General features: G+C 38.2%; 1 long non-coding RNA gene across 1 annotated transcript; it reads right to left on the bottom strand.

Annotated features, from left to right (window-relative positions):
- Positions 1 to 2,288: 2,288 nt before the first annotated feature.
- Positions 2,289 to 9,179, bottom strand: LOC141728580 (uncharacterized). The gene is made up of 5 exons (XR_012579656.1): positions 8,355 to 9,179; positions 7,026 to 7,145; positions 6,640 to 6,779; positions 6,212 to 6,366; positions 2,289 to 5,777 (listed from the first exon to the last, which is right to left on the bottom strand). It is a non-coding gene; the product is annotated as an uncharacterized LOC141728580 (long non-coding RNA).
- Positions 9,180 to 10,650: the final 1,471 nt, after the last annotated feature.

Raw genomic sequence — 10,650 nt, 5'->3', positions numbered from 1 at the left:
GGTACCTCATAGGAGTCTGGGTCCTTGTAACTGATATTAAAATATAATTTTATATTGTTAGAGACAGCCAAATGTAAAATAAGTTTGTTAAGCACATGTACACACAAAGGATAGCCTTACAGCATCCTGAATTTTCTTCCCTCCCTTCACCTTTTAACAAAAAGATACCATATGATGATGTAGTCAGGAAGTATAGCATTTTTAAATAGTTTTTTTCATATTCCATTTGGAAATTTCTCTCTTAGAAATAACATACAAAATTGATTTCTACACCTTATAATACAGCTGATGCTTGTTTCTTGGTGCAAAGTGCAGCAAAATATCTGCATAACACTATAAGAGGCATGACATTATCCACTTACCAATAAATTCCTTTTTATCTTGGCCTTAGTGCTGCCACTATTTGAACAGACTTAGACTGGACTGTAGAAGCTCCATTATTTTGTGTTGGCTAATCACTGCATTATATGCTTCTTTGACCACTGAAATTCCATGTGTTTATGAAGTTACTCAATATTTTGTAGTTGCCTGATAATTATTTCTATCAAAACAGTACAACAACACATCAGCTGGCTCAATATCAGGAATACTTTTATTGCACCATATAGGGAATTCAATAAAAGCAGTGATGTATTGTTGAAATTTTTATTAGCAACTCTATGCAAGGGAAAAAAGTTCATAATTAAATTAGTTTCAAATGGATATGCAACCTCATATAGGAATAACATTTTGGTTTAAATGTGCTAAATCAAGAGAAAGTATGTTGCTTTCAGGGCAAAAATGACTATTCCTGGTCTTCTAACATCGAATTCAGGCAATTGCAGCTCTCATTTAGAGAAACTCCTCAAATACTAACTCATACCTGAATTGAGCAAGCATCAGTAAGCCTACAAAATTATCCTTTAGTCAAAGGGGTAAGAATTCCTTCACTGAATTCACAGTAACTCAGTATGACAGTAAGGACACCATTACATGTAAAGGTCAGTAAAGCTTAAACACCGAGTTTCACAGGTTGTGTATATGAGGGTGATTTCCTAGACCAGTCATCCTTCTAGAAATGCAGGTTTTGCAGATGTCTTCAAAGCTGCTTGTTAAGGGAACAGCCCAGCAGCCATGCTACACAAAAGCTAATGGTACAGGAGAAACTCTGGAGCATCACTTGCTGGGGTAAACAGGAATGAACCCCAGCCAGCCAGGCAAAGGACCATTATGGAACAGGCTACATAACAAAGTATCCCTGGGAAAGGCTGCTATTCCTTTTACTATGTTGCAACATGCAGACACTTTATAACATAATGATGATATTTTTTTATACCTTCCTGTAATTGCTTCTTTCTGTTACTGGGCGAATGCTAGCTTTATTTCACCCTTTCCCTGCCTCATTGTATTAACATTATCTTGCTCTTTCACACTGAATTTATGTTATGCCTTAGATAGTAGGGGATTTTTTTGGGAAGGGACATAAAGCAGCAATAAGGATCTTTTAAACAGAAGAGTGGCTTCCATCTTCAACATATACATCTAGCACTGCAATAGAAGGTATTGCTGTTTCTTACATATTAATCCTAAATGACATCTACTTTAAAAACTCACAAAATGATTATGCAAATAATGAACAAGAAGTTCTCTATAGGCAAAAGTTCATTCCTTAACTGTTCTTATCAAAAAAACAATCTATAATTCTCAAATCCCTTCACTCTCCCTACCCCCACTCCCCCAAAGGTATTTTAAAAACAGAGCTTAAATGGAGGATCTAGAGCACCTATTTTTTTTCTGAACAGCTGCTATAGAAAAGTGGCATTATCTTGCACACCACAGAAATGATGAACAATTCACGTTCTTTCTCTCTCCTTACATAATTTAAAAGCAGAATGATACAGCTAGAAAGCTTGCCATCACCTAGCTTGTTGCTTATCCAGACTGCTCAAGCCCATGCGCACATGTAGGTATAGCCACCTAATTCTCTCTAACAGATCTCAATGACCAATGGAATTAACAGGGAAAAAAATTAAAATAAAATTGCATCAAAACAGAAAAATGAAATCCATAAACAAAGAAAGAAGAAACCCCAAATGACCAACCAAAATTAAAATCAACCACAAAGCCTTTAAGAAGCAACACAGCTTCTCTTTAAAAAGCAAAGAAAATTGTTCACCTAAGAATTGATGAATCTCTGCATTAGCAAAGGCCAGAAAGGGTCTTTAAGATTACTTCATTCTAGACCATACACTCAAAAAAAAACAAAACAAAAAAAAAAAAAAAAAAAAACCCAAAAAGCCAACCAGAAAACCAAAACTAACTTAACTTAGAGAAACCAAATGTATTTACAAATTCACCTCCTCTTATAAGAGTTATGTCTTACACCATTAAGCACAACTCAGCGGACCCCACCCACCTCCCTTGCTCCTAACCATATTCCTTTTTCCTCCCATCCTCTTTTTGTCTGTGAAAGCAGCATTTTCAAGTGATACCTATTAGCAGCATTCACAGCTGCAAGCTTGTAATCACACACACATAAATTTAAGGAGAAAAATCACAGACAATGCTACTGACTTGTTCTGTTCATGCTGTTGATAGACATTACATAAGCTCTGGAGAGCATAAGAGTAAATAAGGTTTTGGAGTCACTTTCCTGAGAAGAAAACATAGCTTTCATCATGCAGATACTTTGACAATGAAGGCACTTTGTGCAGAATGTCAAAATCATTGAAGAAAACATAGACGAAGAGAACTAAATAGAAAATTAACTGTGAGGTTCATATTTGCTCAGATTCAGATTATTTATTTGTGCAATAAGCACTGACAATATTGCTATCTACTAACTGCTTTTGAATTTCAAGAGGGTAGGATGCTGAATATTCTTTCTTAATTGCTGCTGGAAAGTGCTAAGACTAATAGTGGTTTTGGTTTAGTGCTATACAATGGTCTGGGAGCTGGGGCAACTTGCCCTGCTCCCAAATGCTCATGTTGATAGTAACATGTTCATAGTAATGGAAATGACTTCATTTTAAGCAATAGCAGGCCAGCATATTCTCTTACATGCCTATCATTTTTCTGTGCAGCGTCTTCATGTCTATGTCACGTGTGTAAGTATAATTCATCTGTTTCATGTTGTGCCTGGGACAGATGTACCCACTCACTGGATGTCTCCTGCAATTGCCTGAAACTGGTTCCCTCTGCAGTTCTGTGCCTGGTAGTTTGATAGCCAGGGAAACTCTGTCTTCAGTGCACAGCACAAAAATGCAAATGCAGGTTTTATTGAAAGTGTCATAGTTCAAGAGTTCTAATGCTTGCATTTAAATAAATGGCTAGAAGCATCAATATTCAAATATTTTCTTTTAGAATCTTGCCTTTTAAAGAGTTGTTAAGAGGAGGAAGGTGGATTAGAAGAAAACTGAAATGGTAGGTATAGTATAATGAGAGCAAAGTAATTAACTTTTCCTATTTGTATTGAAGGTTTTAACAGACCTAAGGAAAATGGTACACATTCACCTTTAGAAGAACTTAGATGTCTCACACTATCTTTTTTTAGTTTAAATACCATTTATTGGTGATTGCTAAAATGCCTGGTATATAGACTTTTTCAGTGGTCATTTTTTGCAAAGAGAGATCAATTTAAATAATTCCTGCTTTCAGTGGGAAAACTGAATTATATCCTCTGTATCTGGTAATGTCTAAAGAAAGACTTTTTTTTTTTTTAGAAAATCCAACAGATATTTATGACATTCGAAATGACAGATTGTAAAAGTTACCATCCTTTATAATATATTTTCCACAGACACAGATCTGCATATCAAGCACAGTACTTGTAACTTACTCATGTCTGTTTTACTTGGTTTTATTCTATCTACTTCTAAGCTAAATATTGAAGTTGAGTTGAAGACAAGAAGTAAAAAGTAGCAGATGGGCCTTCCCAACCTATAAATTAGTATGTATTAGCATGCTTGCAAACTGCTTGGGTTAAATATTTTTGTTCTTAGCAACAGTATAATTTACAGAAACCTGTATGGACATAGAACAGATAAGGGTTGGTTTTCAGTACATAGTGGGAAACTTGTGTCATGCTAGTGGAAAAGAGTCTGCCAGTAGGAAGTCCCCAAATGAGGAGCAGGAAACAGTCTGCTGGGAGGAAGTCCCCAGATGAGGATCATTACAGGACATGGATGAGCATGGTGAAGAGTATCATAGTTCTCCAACAAATCCTGAAGAGTGTGTCTTGAACTGGCATAACCTATAAATCACTTCCTTGTTTCTTCCGTGTCTCAGCAGCTGAGCAGGTCACAGCTGATAAGACATTCTAGTCCCTGCATGATTCACTCTTCCTCCTGTCTCCTTGATTAACCCTTGATCTCTAAAGCAAGAAAAACCAGTGAGCACTGGTCATTTATGCAAACATCTCATCAGTGTTAGTTTTTGTGTATCTAGTCTACCAAGTGCAGTGTTAGTAAATAAAGATGTGTCTGCAAAAGGGACATGCACCAATTTATTATAAATCCAATTGAAATCTAATTTATAGTGTCATGAGGCTTTGTATAAGCACTATTTCAATTTGACAGTGGTGAGTTATCTTCAGTATAAACTGACTCTAATCTTTGGAGACTAATTGATATAAAACAGTATCCACACAGTTATTTGTATCAATTAGAAAACAATTAAAGGTAAACAGGGGAAAATTTGTCTTAGAATTGTTACCTATCAGTTTGAATTTCTATTTGACTGAGTCTTGGCAATAAAAAAAAATTGCCAATGCATAAAATCTGAAAAAAATAATGGAGATATGGAATCTACAGATGCGGAGGGGAACGTATGTGGCCCGAAGTTTAGAATCCGACTAGCTGAGGGCGAAAGGCCGACGCCCCTCTGCAATTCCTGGCCAGCACCCTTCGGCGTCTGATGGCCTCGGGCTGTGCTGGCTGCGGACTGGCGTACCTCGCTGGTATATGAGAGGAACGGAGCTGACCATTTCCCGGGGGTTAAACATCGGTTTATTGCAGGTGATGCCAGATCCAAAAACACCGGGGAAACCAGCCGGGAAAAAGTTTTTTCATAGGGGGTGAAAACAGGATTATAAAGGAGGGAGGTGGGTACAGACAGAGCCAATCAGGAAAGGTGAGGGGATGAACTTCACAGAACTGACACTTCATGGAGACCAATAATCAAAAGGTAAAGGAGGTGTCCTGGGACCCCAGCCAACCACCATCTCTAGAGAGGAGAAGGTTCTCGAAACCTGGGAGGAGGAAGGGAGTGATTGACTGGACAGGGAGGAAACAACTTTCACTTATAAGGGAAACCAGGGGAGGAGCAATTACATATCGGCAACTATGAATAGCAGTTGCTATAGCAACTTAGCTGACAGGCTAGCAGTGGCGGGAAAAACTGGGGGAACGAAACCATTTTACACATAATAGGGGAGAACAATACATAAATTGGGGGAATAACACAAGAAACTTAACAACACACTACCACATACAGATAGTTCATTGCTCAGAGGACAAGACCACTCACCACTACTTTAGCCATAACAATAAAAGTTTTGATAACAGAAAGACTCATCTGAGGATGGATGCATCTGAGGAGATGTGCAGCTATCAGCATGGAGATGAGGTCCTTGCCAATTCTATTTGACTTTATTTCCTCTATACAGAAATTGTCAGCAGGTTGTGGATCAGCAATCTCATTATTGCAAAGTCATGAATGTTCCTTCTCTCCTCATCTGTTGTTAGGGTGGATATATCACAGGTGCAATGTACCGCAACATTTCTTTGCAGCACAACAAACTGCGTGTCAAAAAACAGAAACAAAGATGAGCAAAGGTTTCTTGTTAGTTGTCTTAAATCTAGTAAAAAATGGTAATAATTTAGAAGTTTTTATGCATAGATGATTTTTTTCCCAGAAATACCACTCAAAAAAACCCCAAAAACATTAGACATTATCTCTCCCAAATACCAAAATATCCATTCTACAGCACTGACTCAATATTACATTCTAGAAACCACATAAATTTACCATTTTAAGGCCTGTGCTTTATTGGTAGTTTGCAAGAATTTGTCATATTTTACCCAGGTGGAAATACTGCATTATATATACTGTGCATATTTTGTTCTTTTACATGCAACACTGCCTTCGGTAAAGGAAGCAAGTCCTTCTCTACACCTTTCTGCCATCATTTTTCCTGGAGCCATCAACGTTGATGTGCTGACTGAACACTCACATCTCTGTTAATATTCCTGTTTCCTTGCCTCACCCCTGTAAGTAAGTAGATTTCTTCAGGAATATAGTATTCATGCAGATGGTGTCTGGTAGAGCAAAGCATTTGAAAGGCAGGATGAAACATGTTTCTTGTCACTGGAGTGATTAAGGAGCAAGCTACAAAAAAAAAAGGAGAAAGTCACTGTTACATATTTATTCCCCATTAAATTGCCCATGGCATTTTATATGCTTTTTAATCAGGTTTAGCCCATGATATATTCAATATCAGGGTTAAATAACAGACATCTTGGAAGACTGTCTGACAGCTGGCATGACCACAATCAATCTTACTTGACCTTACAACCCTTTTCTATTTTCAGGGTTGACTATTCACCCTAATATCACACCACCTATATCAAGAAAAGGGTCTACTTAATGCACCACCCTCACCTCTTCAGTCCCTTCCTGGGTTTCTGTGCAGGTCCATGTGTCCCTAGACACATCCATCAGAAGGCCATTGTGGACAAAGATCAAAAGGCAGGTGTGTGGGAAGTGCCTCAGTGCTTCACCAACGAGAAGACTCTTGGGACCTGTGTTTTCTCCAAAGAGAAGAGCCATGCAGTGAGTCAGATCTGCTGAGTACTCTTAGGCTATTACAGTAATGTCCATTAGCCTACAGCTAAGAAAAAAAGAGTAAATGTAATGGCATAAGACTAATAGAAGTGTTACCCTCTAAAATGATCAGGAGCAACAAAGAATCGGTGTATTTTAGCAGGATCATGGCTGAGAGGTTGTGACTAGCTGTGCTTTACGTGTAGCCAGACTCTAAATCTCACCTGATTCTTTCATATCTCCAACCCCAAGTGTGGTCTCTCACTCTTTCCAGCATCACAAATTGCAAAGTCTTCTGGTTGGCAGCCATATCTATATTTTAGGTTTTCCATGATACTTCCTGCCTGAGGAGAGAAGGCAAGTCAAAAAAATGCATTGAGCTGATGAGAGAGGCAGAGGGAAAAAGCTGGTTCAGGGCCTAAGTATGACTGCTTTAATTCTAAGGTTTAGGTGGCTTCTATCAAGTATCTTTTTTCTTCTTTTCTTCAAATGGTGATTAACGTAAGCCTAACTGTCTACACAAACAGCTGATTAGCACCTCAGTTAATTATACCAGCTGAAGAGCTGGACAAGCTACATTCCAAATGATTCCTAAACAACTTAGTTTCACTGCAGTTTACTTAAATAGTCAAACCTATTTTGAGAGCATTGAGTAGTTATTTCTGCTACTGAATTTATGTCAAAAGTTTTAACAGTTCCAAATATATATTGAGTTTCCCAAGAGACCTAGACTTCAATAGCAAAATATAGTAGAAACCAAAGACTTTAGTTCCAACATGAAGAGCAAATAACAGGACTAAATCTCATATCTTTTTTCTACTCAAGCATTTAATGCTCTGTCATGGAGAAAATGAAAACTTGAGGTTAGTCTGTCATACATAACTTTATAGTCTAGCTCTCCACTACTTTATTCTTCATAGAGTCCTGAAGTAAAACAGAATTTAAGACTATTAATGAAGTGTTCCTTGATTGAGATTTTTAGGTGGCAATGATTAAACATACTAAGATGTTTATGCAGCATTCACAATGTTGTGAACTGCATTTTTGAACTGTAAGATGGACACATGAAGCTGCATCTGCCTACCTTCGGTTCCAGGTGTGGGAAAGAAGTAGCTACAGATTCCTTTAACAAAAAGCTAAGGAGACAAATATTTCTAGATTTGGTGGTTGAAAAGAAAGGATAATAAATTTGCCAGTTAGGAGAATCCACCCAATGAAGTTGCTGCATTTTGGACAACTGACAGATTTTCTGCACTGAGATTCTCAGTAAGTAGAAAATACCCCAAAATTAAAAAAAAACCCAAAAAAACAAAAACAAAATCACAAAACAAAAAACCCTTAAAAAACAACCACAAACCAAACCAACCAACCAACCAAACAACCTCCAGCTTTGGTATTTTTTCTTCCAGCCATAACAATAGTTGCAAAATATTTGCTTCCACAAATCTGCTTGAAGGAATTTGTCCTTATGTGAGAATCACAGAATCACAGAAATTCTAGGCTGGAAGAGACCTGTAAGATCATCGAGTCCAACCCATGTTCTAACACCTTACCTAGATCATGGCACCAAGTGCTACATCCAGTCATCTTTTAAACTCTTCGAGGGATGGTGACTCCACCACCTCCCTGGGTAGATGATTCCAGTATTTGACCACTCTTTCTGTAAAATACTTCCTTCTTAATTCTAGCGTGCATGTCCCTTGGCGCAGCTTGAGACTGTGTCCTCTTGTTCTGTCTGTTGTTGCCCGGAGAAAGAGACCGACCCCCAGCTCACCACAGCCACCCTTCAGGAAGTTGAAGAGAGTGATAAGGTCACCCCTGAATCTCCTTTTCTCCAGGCTGAACAACCCCAGCTCCCTCAGTCATTCTTCATATGGCTTGTGCTCCAAGCCCCTCATCAGCCTCGTTGCTCTCCTTTGGACACGCTCAAGCATCTCAACGTCCCTCCTAAAGTGAGGGGCCCAGAACTGGATGCAATACTCCAGGTGAGGCCTCACCAGTGCTGAGTACAGGGGAAGAATGACCTCCCTGCTCCTGCTGGCCACACTGTTCCTGATACTGGCCAGGATGCCATTGGCTTTCTTGGCCACCTGGGCACACTGCTGGCTCATGTTCAGCTGACTGTCAACCAGCACCCCCAGGTCCCTTTCCACCTGAACACCGTCCAGCCATACTGTTCCTAGCTTGGATCATTGCAGGGGGTTATTGTGGCCAAAGTGCAGGACTCGGCACTTAGACTTATTGAAATTCATCCCATTAGATTCTGCCCATCCATCCAACCGTTCCAAGTCCCTCTGCAAAGCTCTACGTCCCTCCAACAGATCAACACACGTTCCCAGCTTAGTGTCGAGAAAAGCATTTGCTATTTATAAAATAAAAAACTCATTTCATACAAAAAAAATTATCCAGACCCAGGGCTGTCACATGATCACATGAATGATAACATATGCATGATCTCATGATATGTACTCCATCCAAATTAACATGGAGGTTCCTGGACCCAGTCCTCCTTCTGACCTTCATGTGTCCTTGGCTCAGCCTCAGCTTGCAAAGGCAGAGCTTATCATTGTTAAGTATCATTGCTAAGTATTTTAAAGCTTTTTCCAGCCTGGGGTTGGGAGAAATTTGATGGTATATTGTAGTCATTCCTCTTCTGTCTCTGATAAGCAGTGATAGAAGGATGTTGACATTTAAAACATTATCAATGGGTAGCTAAGTTGGTGCTCACTGAGAAGGATGAGGAAAATTGTTCCTCAGAACATTTTTAGTTAAGATTCCAAAAGTGCAAGCAGATGCCACTACATCTGTTACATCCTGTTCCCATGTTTGAGAGCATGTCTCCCACCATGTTAGCTGGAAATTTCATTCTGAGGCAAATAGAAACAAACATTGATATTTCCCCTCATCTCCCAAGTCTTTATGATCTGGAGAACAAAGAAATAACATTTAAAAGATACCAATATATTTTACAGCTTACTTACCAAATCTAAACTTTGCATGTGCTTACTATTAATATTCATGCATATGATGCAGAAGAAACTTATTTTTATAAATTTTTGGGTAAATAGCTAAAAATGTGTGTGCTAAAAACAATGTGAGACTAGAATCCAATGAAATATGTCTCTCCAATGTGAGAAACATACCAAATGTGAGAAATATATAGGACAAAATGGATTACGTGGTCTATATGGCCATTTTCTCAAAGAGAATTGCAAAGGAAACAAGCTGTAAGTGACTAAATAGGAACCAGCATATTTTCATGATCCTGCTTACAATTATAGAGTACTTATAGGTCATTCATAACAAAAAAAGTAATGTGTTTTTTGTTAGACCTTGTGTAAAAGTAATTCAATCATTTGCATATATGTATTTTTAGCTAGTTGAATTAGTTTTGCTGGCTTTGAAATATTTCTGTATGTCTATAAATAGCATTGTTCTCAACATCACATGCTAAGAACATATAGAATTAGGGTCTAAGGGCTGTGAATCATAATTTAATCATGATTTAAAATAATATTCAAGTCCTGTTGCTGATTTTGGTTTGCCAAGGCAATAATTTTCAATGGCTGCATAAGTTACCTTTTTTTACTTTTGTAGCATTTATACTGCAGTAAATCCCAATGGAATTAACTGTTGAGGATAATGGAATAAAATAAGCACAGTGATTACAGACAGTTATTTAAGGGTTAAATATCAGGGAATATGTTATAAAAGTCCCCAAGAAGCTCTGTTAGAAGTCAGCCAAATGTTAAAGGAGAGCTGGAGGAAAGGTACACTTAGTTCATAGTTACCCCCTAAAAAATTTACCTGTTAAACTACCATACAGATGGAGAAAGGTGACTCCAGACA

This window comes from Zonotrichia albicollis, chromosome 3 (genome assembly GCF_047830755.1).
Source record: "Zonotrichia albicollis isolate bZonAlb1 chromosome 3, bZonAlb1.hap1, whole genome shotgun sequence".
Lineage (NCBI taxonomy): Eukaryota > Metazoa > Chordata > Aves > Passeriformes > Passerellidae > Zonotrichia > Zonotrichia albicollis.
Note: the sequence above shows the minus strand (reverse complement) of the source record. Positions and strands in the feature narration are given on the sequence as shown.